Source organism: Parasteatoda tepidariorum, chromosome 2 (genome assembly GCF_982258835.1).
Source record: "Parasteatoda tepidariorum strain Cologne lab strain chromosome 2, Ptep-v5.0, whole genome shotgun sequence".
Lineage (NCBI taxonomy): Eukaryota > Metazoa > Arthropoda > Arachnida > Araneae > Theridiidae > Parasteatoda > Parasteatoda tepidariorum.
The window spans coordinates 87,775,109-87,789,889 of record NC_141756.1 but is presented as its reverse complement, the minus strand read 5'-3'; the positions used below and the strand labels follow the sequence as shown (position 1 = coordinate 87,789,889).

The window sequence follows — 14,781 nt, the reverse complement described above, 5'->3', positions numbered from 1 at the left end:
TCAACCTCCTTACCATAGTAAACCTTACCATAAAAATTGCTTCAGAATTTATTATGCATTTTTTATAGCTGATCAGCAATTTTATTTTTGATATTTTAATTATTTTGATGTGTTAGAAAGCTTCGAACAAAATAAGTTTTGATATTTTCTCGTGTATTTCTTCACTTAAGTTCAAAATAATATTCTATTACCTAACACTTCTTTTGAGCTGCAATGGTGCAGTGGTAAAGGCATTGAGCTGCCATTGTAAAGAACTGGGTTCAACCTTTGATGCCTTTTGAAAAACTAAGATGCCTGGGAAGTAAGTGCCAGTATGTTTCCAGTGTGCAATACTGACCACATTGCCACCATGATGCTGGTGGTCACAAAATAGTAGAATTTTTACCTCTAGGACCCTCTAATTTAAATGAGTTGTTGCAGAAATATTGTTACTATTTTTCCCTTTCTCTATCTATTTTTCTTCTGTTGACTGTTCAAGAAATATTAGGGAGGATTTTAGTGAGGTTTCTTTAAAACATATTTAAATATATTTAATTAAAAATATAAACTTAGTATTAAATGAATTGTATCAATAAACTGTAGTGGTATGGTATTACTTATTTAAAAACTTTGTTGGTTTCAAAAATATGCACATGGCACACCTGGAAAGTATCCGCGCACCTGGAAAGTCATGAAAATTCATGGAAAGTTATGAATTTCAGTATTGAACAAAATTTGTCGAGAAATGTCATGATTTTTACTATTTTTTTTTAAAAAATCATGGAAGGTCATGGATTTATGTCGCCGAAAAATCTAATTTTTAAAATGGAATCCCCCCCCCTCAATTTCATCATGTTCCAAATATCTGAATTCCTAACAAAATCACTACTCACTGTCATATTTTATTAGAGTATAAAATGTCTTTATCATCTTTTTTAAAAATTATGGTGTTCTTTCAAAAAAGAAAAGAAAAAACATCATTTTGAGAGAGAATTAATTTTTAGACTTCTGTGATTTAAGAATTTTTATTATTTATTAATTTTTTTTATCAATTTAAATTTCAAGCCGAAGCAAGCCAATCATTGGCAAATTTTTTTTATTTCGAAATGAGAACAGACAAATAAGGAGTATTTCTTTCCTTTCTGATGAACAAGAAAAGTATCTTTAAAATATAATTCTGCAGAAAAAAAAAGAAAGAAAAAAAATTTGCTTTGTATTTTTTTTCCAGCTATTTTATTGCTTCAACTCTTTCTTTACTCTGTTTTTTAAATTTAAAATCTATAAATATGAAGATGCAGAGTATTACAGTGGTTATAAAAATCATTTCAATGAATGTTATTATAATGCTTTTTTAAATTTATTGTTATGTTTTTGTCGGAGAAAATAGTAACTTCTTTAAGTCATGAAAAATTCTTGGAGTTAGTCATGGAAAATCATGAAGTCATGAATTTGAAAATCTAAAATGTAGCAGATACCCTGTATGCAGATAGAAGTAAAAGTGACATGCTTTAAGCATTCAAAAATATGCTCAGTGTTTTGTGTCAGTTTTTAGGCTTTTGCCATTCGTCAGTTTTGAGTCACTTGTAACCTGTTAACTTTTTTTTTCCATCTGCATAATTTTGAAGCTTATGAAGTTTCTTAATAATAAACTTAGTATGTTAGATTGTTTCATAAAAGTAAATAAGTTCTAACTTAAAAAAAAAGTAGATTTTAATTTGTGAGATTTTTTTAAGTGTTCCAAATTTTTTCTTTGAGAAAAATTTGTGTTTATCAAGTTTTTGAAAATAGTATTACCTATCAGTAACTAGCTTTGCAACTTTTTTAGTAAATCAAATATTGTGTTAGACTATTTAAAAAAAAAACCTTTAAAATTTTTATATCTGATTGATGATGAAATTTTGATAAATAATTATTCAAGTTAATATTATTACATATTTATTCTTCATATTCTTAGAAAACATTGAGAATAAACTTATAGAAAGAGATATTGTGAAAATGTATGTCTACAAAAAGAAATGGAAAGAGTAGAATTAATTTTATAATAAGCAAATTGAAAATCAGTTAAGTCTTAAACTGCCATAACCACGCTCATATGCTCTTCATAATTTTTAAACAGCTTGATCAATTTCAATTTATGTTTTCAGAAACAGCCTGTAAATTTCCACAAATATTCAATGTGTCATCATAATATAAAGTAATGGAATAATGCTTGAAGTAAATTTGAGAGAAATGACTATTTAGGAATCAAGATTAGTTAGATACTGCAAAGTTGTGTCGCAGATACTTTTTTGATTTCTACTTACTCCCTACATTAGACGTTACTATAGATCTTTAATTTCAGTTAAATGTTACTAGACTGCCTTTTTTGCCAGAAAATCCTTAACTGAATCAAAAGACTGTGTTTTGATCATTTTTCTAGATTTAAGTTTGGAAATTCATTTATTATTTTCTCTAAAAGTATAGGGAGAATAAAATTTCTTCTACATAGGTGACGCATATTTTTTTTAAAGTATTATTATCATGCTGAATTGAATGAGGGTAGTCTTAAGACAATCGGACTAATAGTTTAGAAGTTATAAGTCTTTTATGTAATGAATGTACAAATTTGTACTTGCACCAATTTACACATCTGATATTGCTACCTAAACAAGTGAGGCATTGTTAGTATGCATTTTTTCATCCTCAATTGAATGAGACAAGACACAAGTCAACCGAACAAATAGTTCAAAAGTTACAAGAGTTTTTATATTTAAAAGTACTACTTTAGTTATGTACACTTTATATTGCTAACCAGGATGCTATCCAGGAACTATCAGAACATGTGGGGTATATTTTCCATGTAATTAGAAGACTGTAGTTTAGAAGACTATCTGTAGAATAGACTATCTCATTAATAGTTTAGAAGGTATAAGCGTTTTATTTACAAAAAGTATAATTTTGTTCTTGCACTTATTTACACATCGTACATTGCTATACAGACAATTAAGGTATTTTCTGTCTCATTTTTTAATCTCATTTGATCAAATAAGATCAAACATAAATCTATGGAGTTAAAAAAAGTTTTTAAAACTAGTACCATTTTTGAATTGCACTTTTTATGAAGAAAACTCTTATAACTTCTAAATTATTAGTGCGATTGTATCGAAATTAATCTCATGTAAATGTGTCATGTAACAGTGTAAAAAATTACATTGGAAAATGCATCTTACATATTCAGATAGTTCTGGGATAGCAATGAAATGTGAATACCTAAGTACGTGTAAAAAATAGTACGTTTTATACATAAAAACGCGATTCGATTGATTTGTGTACAGACTCATTCGATTTAGCGTGAAAAACATATAGAAATGATGTATCACTTATTTAAGTAGCAATATTTGCGTAAATAGAGACAAGTACAAATTTTTACTTCTCATTCATAAAATCCTTGTAACTTCTAAACTATTAGACGTCGAACGTCTAACCTAAAAGCGTTTCGAGAATGGTTTCATTTTATTCTGAGTGAAAAAATACATCGGAAAATATGTCTCTCATGCTTGTCTAGAAGAAATTCTTCTCTTCCTCAAATCACCCTCATTTCCATTAAGAAGAAAGAAGGAGTCTTAGTGGTTAAGGGGATAGAGGACTCGCCTCCCAATGAGGTGCCCTATGTTCGAATCCCAGCATTAGCTGGGCGAAGCGATGGATTCTGCTCCTTACCCATATCGACCGCAGTGCTGACATAAAATATCCTCAATGGTAGACGAATCATGAGTTAGAATCCCCTTTCCTTTGTGCTAACCATGAGAGATTTTTGTGGTTTTTCTCACCATGTAACGCAAATGCAAGTTAGTTCCTGCAAAAAGTCCTCCAAGAAGCCTAGTTAGTCCCAATGCTTGATCCAGAAGTGCCCTTGTCTTCTGTATTGGGCTCTAAATTACGAGGCTACGGTGCTAAACATTCTTAGTCGTAAATCCACAATTGAGTCGGCTGTTCAACGCTGGTTACAAAATAAAATACAAGGGGGAAGCACACAGAGGAGAGTTAGGAAGTTTTTAGGCATAATTTATAATAATGTAAAAAAGCTTTCTGTCAAAAACCATTTGGGTTTTAATCACGATTTTTTTTGAAGATTTAATCCTTACGATAAAGTTATAATTTGGTTATTAGAACTTAAGATTTATTTAAATCTTGGATTTTTGTAGTCCCAGTGCGCAAAATAAAAAAGAAGCTTATTAACTTTTGATCTGATGGTGGATTATCATGTAATAAGATGCAATTTCAATGGTTTGAAGGGATAACCTTAAATATACTAGTTAATTAGAACAATGTTTTAATTTATAGATAAAAACCTACTTTCTGTAAGTAACCATACATTTTTTACTGTGGATTCAGATTCTTGAATTTCAAAATGAAAGGGAATAAGAAATCTGTAAAATATGGTTAAAATAGTTAAGTCTAGAGAGCAGTCAAAATTTTGCTTTTTGCGTATTCGCTATATGTAAGGAACTTATAAGGATGAATTTTTTAAAAAAAATGTACTCTCTTAAAAAAAATGTACTCTCTTAAAACTTATTTACTTGAAAAATAACTTCTGGCAAAATATAATTCGTTAAAATCATTTCTCAATTTTTAATAATGATTAAATAAATTTGAATAGTCAGTCATGCTAATTTTTATATCATCCTTTTTTTTAGACAGATTTTATTAAATGCTCTATTCATGCAAAAAATAATTTGTAATAATTATTTTTATTTAAGCTAATATAGTCGAAATATTTTAAATTGCAATGTATTTTTATATTTATTTCAAACCATGTAATTTTAAATAACTTTTGATTTAAAGGACCTACTTTTTTTAAAAATATAATTATTCGACTATTTGATGGATTTCGCACAAACTTTTCTTTTTGTAACCATTATGTTAAATTACTTAGTATAAAATGATGTAAAAATTGGTTTACCCTTACTGTTCAAATTTAATTTTACCATTTTTAAATTAAATAATAAAAAATACTAAATAATTAAAAAAAAAAATTTTTCATGGAATTATATTTGAATAAAATGAATTTTACATTTGTGTGCAAAAGTTTCTGATTCGCTTATTTAGTTCGAGTGATATAACGAAATACGCAAAAGTAAAATTAACATTAAGGTCTAAACTTTTGATAATTCTTCTAACTTGACTACTGACAAAATATTTTACTCAGATTACAGATTACTATTGTGATCTAAACTTACGCTAAACTATTAAGAAAATATTTTACAGATAGTGACAGGGATCTTAACTGTCGATATCACTTCTAACTATTGAGGAAATATTTTACAGATAGTGACTGGGATCTAAACTGTCGATGTCACTACTAACTATTAAGGAAATATTTTATAGATTGCGAGTGGGATCAAAACTTTCGATATCACTAACTAAACTATAAAGAAAATATTTTATAGATTGCGAGTGGGATCAAAACTTTCGATATCACTTCTAACTAAACTGTTAATGAAATATTTTATAGATTGCGAGTGGGATCTTAACTTTCGATATCACTTCTAACTGAACTATTAAGGAAATATGTTACAGATTGCGATTACTCCTTATCAAAATATTTAGTATTGTAGGTTCAAAAATCTAAATCTGTAAAAAAAAAAAAAATAATAAACTTAAGGTTTTTTTTTTCTTCTGATTTCGTAGTTTAATCAAGAGCTAGAACTAATTAATTGGAATATTTAGTACATGGTGATTCATTCATTAGAACAAAAGTTATTTAGATGATATGCTTGTCTTAACCTCACTTCACATTCTTTATCCTTAACGTCATAGAATTTATGCAAAATTTCTTATTTTAGTTGCAATTTTTCACAGTAATATTTTAAGTATTTCCCAAAAAAAGACTCTAATCGTAAATATTATTTTTTCTCCTTAAGTACCCTCTTTTCTGTTTTCATTTGCACCTATCAGTGTACTCAGGAAGTAAGTTCATAAACTGTTCGAAATTCGGTTATCTTATCTTTTGACTGAAATGTGTGAATGGGAAGATGTATGATGAATAAACATTTCTGCTCTTATATGATGAATAATGAGTTTTATATGACAAACAGTGTTCTCTTGAATGAAGGCAATTAATAAATCAAACTTTAAATGTATTATTATCAGTTGGAGTTATTAACAATTCTGTGTTTTGTTACGGTTAGTTTTTGTTTACGTTTATCTCTAATATCAATCACTAACTTAGTGTTTGTTCAACAAAATTTGTGATAAAAGATGTTTAAATGATTTTTGAAAAAAGTGTATTGAAAAATAACAAGAATTGATAAATGTTTTTGGCTTTAACTGATAAAAATGAGGAGTGTGTTTTTCTATCTAAAAAGAATATTTCAAAATGAAGTTTTGAGTTCCTTAGATTAACTTTGCGGGTTTGCATTTAGTTCCATTTCCCCAGCTCCTCCACAAATGAGAAAGCAAGAATTTCTAGCACATTTCTTTACTCTAAGTTGCGTTGTTGATATTGTTTTCTGTTGCGACTTGCGAGCATAATTTTAATTGATATAGTTATTCGAAATCTTGTAATTACATTAAGAGCTCGATACAACGAATACGGCATATTCCGAGAAGTCCGCTATTACGAAAAGTTTCCAAATCATCGTCATAATGTTAATATTAAAGATATAAAAACTGTATGTTGTATGAACTAAAAATTTTGAGCCACTCTCTATTTCAACAATTTTCATTTGAAGGAAATATTTATCTACAATTTAAGGGAGCAATCTCATACGAAAAGGGAAAAATGAAAGATATTTTTATCTATTTCTAATATCAATGCAGTATAAAGAAGAAAAAAAACGAACATAATTTAATTTTTTTAGTCATAAAGTTATTTGTAGGCGATCACCGCCCAAGTTATTGTCCTCCTGAAGAAGGAAAAATTCTACCATTTTTAAGAATTTAACCACACATTTCACAAGAATGAGCCTTTTGGTTACCACGTAACTACAATACTCCTTATTTAACTTTTCGGTTGTCTAATAGTGAAATCAATATTCAGAGTTATCGATAGCTGCGACAGCTATTGCATTTCTTTCCTTTTTTCCCTCTTTTGTCTCTTGCAAAAACTTCTATTCCATTCTACAATCAGTAGACAAAAGCAGTGTATTCTATGCATGTAATTTTACATCAAAATAGCTCAAAATAGAAGGGAAAGAGGTAAATGCCTTTGTTTCACCATCTAGATTTTTATTGCTATCTTATCATGAAATACGTGTATTTGTTTATAACTATAAACTCACTATAACGGAGGACATTTCTGTCACCCAACCCAGAAGACAACGGAACTCCTGGATTAAGCATTGGGGAAAACTAGCCGTCATGGAGAACTAACCCGCACTTGTGTTACATGGAGAGGGAAACCACGAAGACTTTCCTTTTTTAGCCATGATCTGCCTACCACAGAGGATATTTTATGTCAGCTTTGTGCTCGGTGCGAGCCTGGAGCAAAATTCCTATCAACCATCCACCTCTGGATTTCGAACCTGGATCACGTCATTGAGAGCGATCGCTATATACCCTGAGTTACCGGGGCTCTAAAATCAGTAGATTTTATTTTATTTTATAACCGTCGTTGAACAACCGACCCAATTTTGAGAACTAATCCGTGTTTGCGTTACATGGAGAGGAAAAGCACGAAAACTTCCAACGGTTACCCTGATGACATGGGAAGTTTTACCCATGATCCGTCTACCACTCGATACTTTTTATGAGCATTGTGGTCGATGCAAACCAGTGCCGAATTCGTGTCCACCAACCATCGCTGAGATTCGAACCCGAGACACCTCTTTAAGAGGCAAGCAGTCTCTCCCCCGAGCTTCCGCTGATCTAAAGTCAATAGATTTAAAATGCCTGAAGACAAAAGCAGTGTGCTGACATATTTAACCAGCATTTTTTTTTTTAATTCTGTTGCGTGAAATCAATATTTTCAAGCCTCTAGCACTTTAGCTGGTTCTCATTCCATTAAGTAATTACGCAAAAAATAATAAATAAACCTAATTACGTTCCAAAAGTGATTCAATCCATGTTTATGGCTCAGTAATTAAATTAATTAAAAAATATGTATAGCACAAGTTATGAAAAAGTTTTGCCTAGTAAACGCGTTTATGTTCTATCAGGCGATGCAACAACTTGTTAGAAAAAAATATAGATTGAATTATTTTTTAAGATATTTATGATAATTCATCGGTGACTGTGAAATTATGAATTATAATCTCACCTTATGAATCTGAAATAATGTCTGGTAAACGAACGATTCGAAAATTTTCATTTACATTTTTTTTTTCATACTTCTCTAATTTCGGGAAGGAAGTAATCATTCAATTTTAACAACTTACAATTTTTTTTAAACCTCAAAATTGGAAACATTGTCTTCTCTACACGAATATTCTTACATAATCTCATATTTTTTGACACAATAACCCTCTTTATACTTCGTTTTTGGACAAATCCTCTAATTTTAGGACCGCTTTCCTCCTCTTTCGATTGGTTGTTTCAAGTTGGCCGATTCTTTCAATGAAAAAGAAAAAAAAGCTCTTGTAAGAAGCTCTGTCTAAAACTGCACCACTTTACAATCACCATAATTTTCTCCACTCAGACACAATTAAAAGGACATCTTTCAAATAAGTCGATAGAAAACAACACGGGCTCCCAATTTCAAGTGCCCACTTCATCTCATCTTGCATCACCGTTCTCTGAGAAGGCCTCTCATATTTATTTTTCTCTCTCTCTCTCTCTCAAATTATGATGTGGATGCTAGATGACAGGACCCGTGCCGGTCCAGACCGTCCGGCACCTATTTCTGAAGCGTGTCGAGTGAAATCCCGTTTTTTCCCTATCGAGATCAGCGTTTTTCCCCATCTGATTATTCCGCCCGACTTGGAAAACATTTCTCGCTTTATTGTTATCTGTGTTCAGAGGTTGCGTTTGTGTGTAGTCGGATGGAGGTGATTGATGCTTGGGAATTGGTGGTTGGATCTACTTGTAACTGGCGCTTGGACGCTTTTCCTTGGGAGCTCCTGTTGCGGTACCGGCGGAAGGTATTCATGATAAATATGTTCATCATTTAAATTATTCTTTATTTTGATGAGGTGATCTGGGAATTATTAATTTAATCTCTCTAAATCTAAAAGAAAATATTTATGACAAATATATACCATATCAATGCACAAGTACTAAAACAACACATAATGTTTGTTTTAATCTGCTTGTTAGGAAATTATCTATTATTAATTATGTAAAATTTATTATATTTAATTCCTTTAAAGCTGAAAGAAAGCTTTTTTTTAAATTATATACCGTAACAGAAATAATTTTTCATTTTAATGAGGTGATCTGGGAATTATTAATTGTTTTATTTAATCTCTCTAAATCTAAAAGAAAATATTTATGACAAATATATACCATATCAATGCACTAACACAACACATAATATTTGTTTTAATCTGCTTGTTGGAAAATTATCTATTATTAATTATGTAAAATTTATTTAATTTAATTCCTTTAAAGCTAAAAGAAAGTTTAAAAATAAAATTATATACCGTAACACAAATAATTGTTTATTTTAATAAACTGATCTGGGAATTATTAATTTATATTTAATCTCTCTAAATCTAAATGAAAGTATTTATGACAAATATATACCATATCAATACACAAATACTAACACAACACATAATGTTTGTTTTAATCTGCTTGTTAGGAAATTATCTATAGTTAATTATGTAAAATTTATTTTATTTAATTCCTTTAAAGCTAAAAGAAAGTTTTTTTTTCCAAAACTATATACCGTAACACAAATAATTGTTTATTTTAATGAGCTAGTCCGGGAATTATTAATTGTTTTATTTAATCTCTCTAAATCTGAAAGAAAGTATTTATGACAAATATATACCATATCAATGCACAAAAACATATAATGTTTGTTTTAATTTGCTTGTTAGGAAATTATCTATTATTAATTATGTAAAATTTATTTTATTTAATTTCTTTGAAGCTAAGAGAAAAAATTTTTTTAAACTATATACCATAACAAAAATAATTGTTTATTTTAATGAGCTGATCTGGGAATTATTAATTGTTTTATTTCATCTCTCTAAATATAAAAGAAAATATTTATGACAAATATATACCATATCAATGCACAAGTACTAAAACAACACATAATATTGGTTTTAATCTGCTTGTTAGAAAACTATCTATTATTAATTATTTAAAAATTTAATTTCTTTAAAGCTAAAAGAAAGTTTTTTTTTAAAACTATATACCGTAATACTAATAAATGTTTATTTTAATGAGCTGATCTGGGAATTATTAATTGTTTTATTTAATCTCTCTAAATCTAAAGGAAAGAATTTATGACAAATATATACCATATCAGTGCACAAGTACTAACACAACACATAATGTTTATTTTAATCCTCTTGTTAGGAAATTATCTATTATTAATTATGTAAAATTTAATTTCTTTAAAGCTAAAAGAAAGTTTTTTTTTAAAACTATATACCGTAATACTAATAAATGTTTATTTTAATGAGCTGATCTGGGAGTTATTAATTTTTTTTTTAATCTCTTTAAACGTAAAATAAAATATTTATGGCAAATATGTACCATATCATTGCACTAATACAATACGCAAATAACTGTTTATTTTAACTCTCTAATTTGGAAATTATTTACTATGATTAATTATTTAAAATTTATTTTATTTAATTTACTAAAAGAAAGTTTTTTTTTGAAAAGTATATACTGTGACACATGTAATTGTTTGTTTTAATGCTGATCGGGAAATTACTAATTATTTATTTTATTTAATCTCTCTAAATGTAAAAGAAAATATTTATGACCAATATCTACCATATCAAAACACAAACACTAATACATTTTACTAATAACTATTTATTTTAATGCACTAATTTAAAAATTACTTATTACGATTTGTTATTTAAAATTTATTTTATTTAATTTCTTTAAATCTAAAAGAAAGTTTTTAAATATTGTATGCCGTAACACAAATAATTGTTTACTTTACTTAGCTAATTTGGAAGGTATGAATTATTTATTTTATTTAATCTCTCCAAATTCAAAAAAAAAAAAAAAAAAAAAAAAAAAAAAAAATTATTCATTACAAATATGTACCAAATTAATACACAAATACTACTAATACAATACACAAATGACTATTTATTTTAAGGCATTCATTTGAAAATTATTTATTATAATTAATTATGTAAATTTTATTTCTTTAAATCTTAAAAAAAAAGTTTTATTAAAAATACATAACGATATACAAATAATTGTTTATTATACTGAGTTGATCCGGGAATTATTTTATTAAAATTAATCATTTAAATTAATAATTAAAATTCATTTTTAATCTCTTTAAATCTAAACGAAAGTATTTTTAACAAATATTATACCATTAATTTTCTTAATACAATTAATAGTTTACTTTAATAGTTAACTTTAATGCGCTGATCTGGGACTTGTTTACGTTTATTTTATTTACCATTATTTTATTTAATATCTCTAAATCTAAAAAAGAAAGTATGGTACAAATAATTGTTTATTTTAGTCACCTGATCTGGGAATTATTAATGATTATGTTAAATTCATTTTATTCATTCGTGATCAGCGGCATGATTGTAACAATGTGGTCAGCATTTACTTCCCAGACAAGCTAGCACTCGCCACCGGGGATCGAACCTCAGTTCTAAGAATTTTTTTTCCTTATTTGATTCCTTTACGTAACAAAATACATAGAAACTCTCGAAACGGTAGCTCTCTTATATTATAAGAATGCCAGCCGCGCTAACAGGTGTAAGTCCAATTCCTTTTTCTACTAAATATGCATAAAACTTTTATGACTTTTGATAGCTGTCTACTTGTTTTTCGTCATTCCAGCTAAAAAATGCATATAAATTTGTGCCTTACTTTCCTAGATAGGAATGCCAGGTGCATAAATAGGTATATATATTTATAAATGATGAAGAATTGTACGTTAATGTTGTGACTGGTTCTATTAACTTTTCTGATTAGAACGATCACTATTTAAGGAATCTGAAAAGATTTATATCAATAAATTTTACTTAATTTATGTTATTTTAAATTTAGGGAGCGAAAATGTCGAGAACTTAGAAATAAGCATTGTAAGGTGATAATTGGTTTTATGTAATTTATAAAAAAAAAATTAAAAAAATTACCTTTGTGTCGTTAAAACTTTCTAGTTCTTTTAATGACTTGTTCAGTTAACGTTCTACTTGAAATGCTTATTCCATGTTGGATTTGACTTTCTTCAAGGTACTTAGGGAGCTTTCAAATATTACGTAAGCACTTTACTGAGGATGGGTTTGTGATTTGTTGATAAGGGGAAAAAGGGTATCGGCAATGCTTACGTAAGACATTAAAATTCCCTTATTTTCAATTTTTGTTAAATAAAAAAGAATTTTACAATTAGAAAATTCTGAATTTGAAATGAAATTCAAAAAAAGAAGGAATTGAAAAAAATTTCTTCTAAGTTTTAAAAGTCAAAAACTTTGACCACTTTAAGGAAAACATTGAAGATTTTTAAAAAAATGTTTTGTTAAAAATTTAAAAAAATACAGAATAAGAATGTAAATTTTGTTTTGTACAAAGTTATAACATTTATGAAAATTTCATTCAAAAATTAGTTAACTACATTAAAATCAAAACTGAGAGACGAGATTATCTTACGTCTGCATGGAGGGATTTTTATTCTCATTATTTTCCCCCCGCACAAGTTCATTCAAATTCCATGCTTGAATCATACTTTGCAAGTTTTGTCTGTCCTAAATTAAGATTGTAGTTTAATTTTATTTATCTGATTCGCTTTACTCAACATTTAGAAAATGCTTACGTAAAATTTGTGTGGCTAATTTTTATTTTTATTATTTTCTTCTCCATGGTGCGTAACGTTTTTGAAAAATGCTTAAAGGTGGTTATTTTTTATTTTCGTATTTTAAAAGCCCTTAAAGGTGCTTTTATCATTAGGTGTTTTTAAGAAATCCTTAATTTTCCTATTTCGAAAATGAGATTTTTTTCTTTACCATGTCGATTTTCGTATGAATGCAAAAGCATGGTAATCACATTGTTCTATTCACAATTCATTTGAACACGCAAGTATTTCGGCCTACTGTCGGTCCGTAGGGAATGAAAACGCCAATCATTTTACATGTCTGATGAAATACTTGCCGGTCTGCATTTGAAAATTATTTTGCATTTTGGTATTAGTGCTTAAAAATATTTTTTGGATGCTTAAAAAGTACTTAAAAGGTGCTTAATTTTTGTTGAAAGCTTTGGCTACGCACCCTGTTCTCGCTCAAGTTCAATTAATTTCCATACTCGAGTCTTCCTTTTGCAAGTTTTGTTGTAGTTTAATTTAATGTTATGCCTTTCACTATTTCTGAATACATAAATAAAATTTAGATTGTAAAAATTCTTGCCAAAAGAATGGAACATCCGATACGAATAATCAAGGATGACCTATCACAGGTTGTGAACAAGTGTTGAGGATTCGCGTGATCAAATAATATTACGCTATTATTTACGATTTCTGTCATGCTCTGATAAGTTCGCCGCAAAAAAGGAAACTAATTATGACTTTGAAACTTTGTTTGAAATTAACAATCATATTTTTAAAGGTTTACATCCGTCTTAAATCAACCTTGATTTAGTTAATTAGATAGAGCAAACTCTAAAATGCGCATTGCTAAATTTGTGTGCTTCTCTTTCTGTGGGATAAACGCTACCTGGTGTTTTGTTTTCTATTTAATTGTAATTCACTTTATTTTTTTCCGGATATTTATTTATCTTGTGGAATGAATACTTGTGGAACGGAAAAAAAATTAGGAAAAAGAGGAAAGCATATCGCACTTGCTTTCAATGAAGTTTTGAATTGTGTTAATAAAAACTTTCTGCCAAAACTTAATTTTATAATTAAATTGTTCTAACATTTGTTATAAAAAAAATCATCCTTCAGTGCATTTATCTGTGGTAAATAAATACTTGCTTCGCAACCCCGAGGTGTTCTGGTTAAGTTTTTTCATTTTACTGATAGTTTCCGTCAACTCCCCCTGTTTTTTTTCGTTGCGTCACATGTAATTTCTAGCATCATTTAAATTTATTCGCTTGAGTACGTATTATCATAAGTGCCTTCAGTTTCAGTTTAGCGTAGTGTAACCGCATCGGACCCTCGAGCCATTCAATATTGTCTGCTATCAGTCTACAATCAAACCAATCACTTAAAAATAAAGTATTTGTTTGTGTAACGTGACAATTTAAGTAAACGATTATAAATAATTTCGTTCCGTAAACACAAATTTTATTTATATGCACTTGAACTTAATACATTCTGCATTTTAGAACTACAGTAAGGTAGATCTATTATTCAAAACTATTAAAATAGTTAGAAATATTGTCTAAAATGTGTTACACAAATGATTGGAGGAGGTCGCAGCTAATGCATGAATCCATTTTGAATTACATGCAAATTTATTTAGGATTGCAGAACAATAAAAAAGGGAACATTCGCTACGCTTCTAATACTAAAGAAAATTTCAAAATTAAAATGTTTACAAAGATCGTGAAAAATAACAGCAATTGGAGGAATTTGCAACTTATGCTTACATTAATCTTGATTTACATGCAAATTTATTTAGGATTGCAGAACAATAAAAAAGGGAACATTCGCTACGCGTCTAATACTGAAGAAAATTACAAAATTAAAATGTTTACAAAGATCGTGAAAAATAACAGCAATTGGAT

At 28.4% G+C, this 14,781-nt stretch overlaps 1 protein-coding gene across 4 annotated transcripts in view; it reads left to right on the top strand.

Moving 5' to 3' along the window:
- Ptpmeg (protein tyrosine phosphatase Meg) overlaps nucleotides 1-14,781 on the top strand; it is a 90,145-nt gene that overhangs the window by 51,303 nt on the left and 24,061 nt on the right. The gene's annotated exons all lie outside the window — the stretch shown is intronic.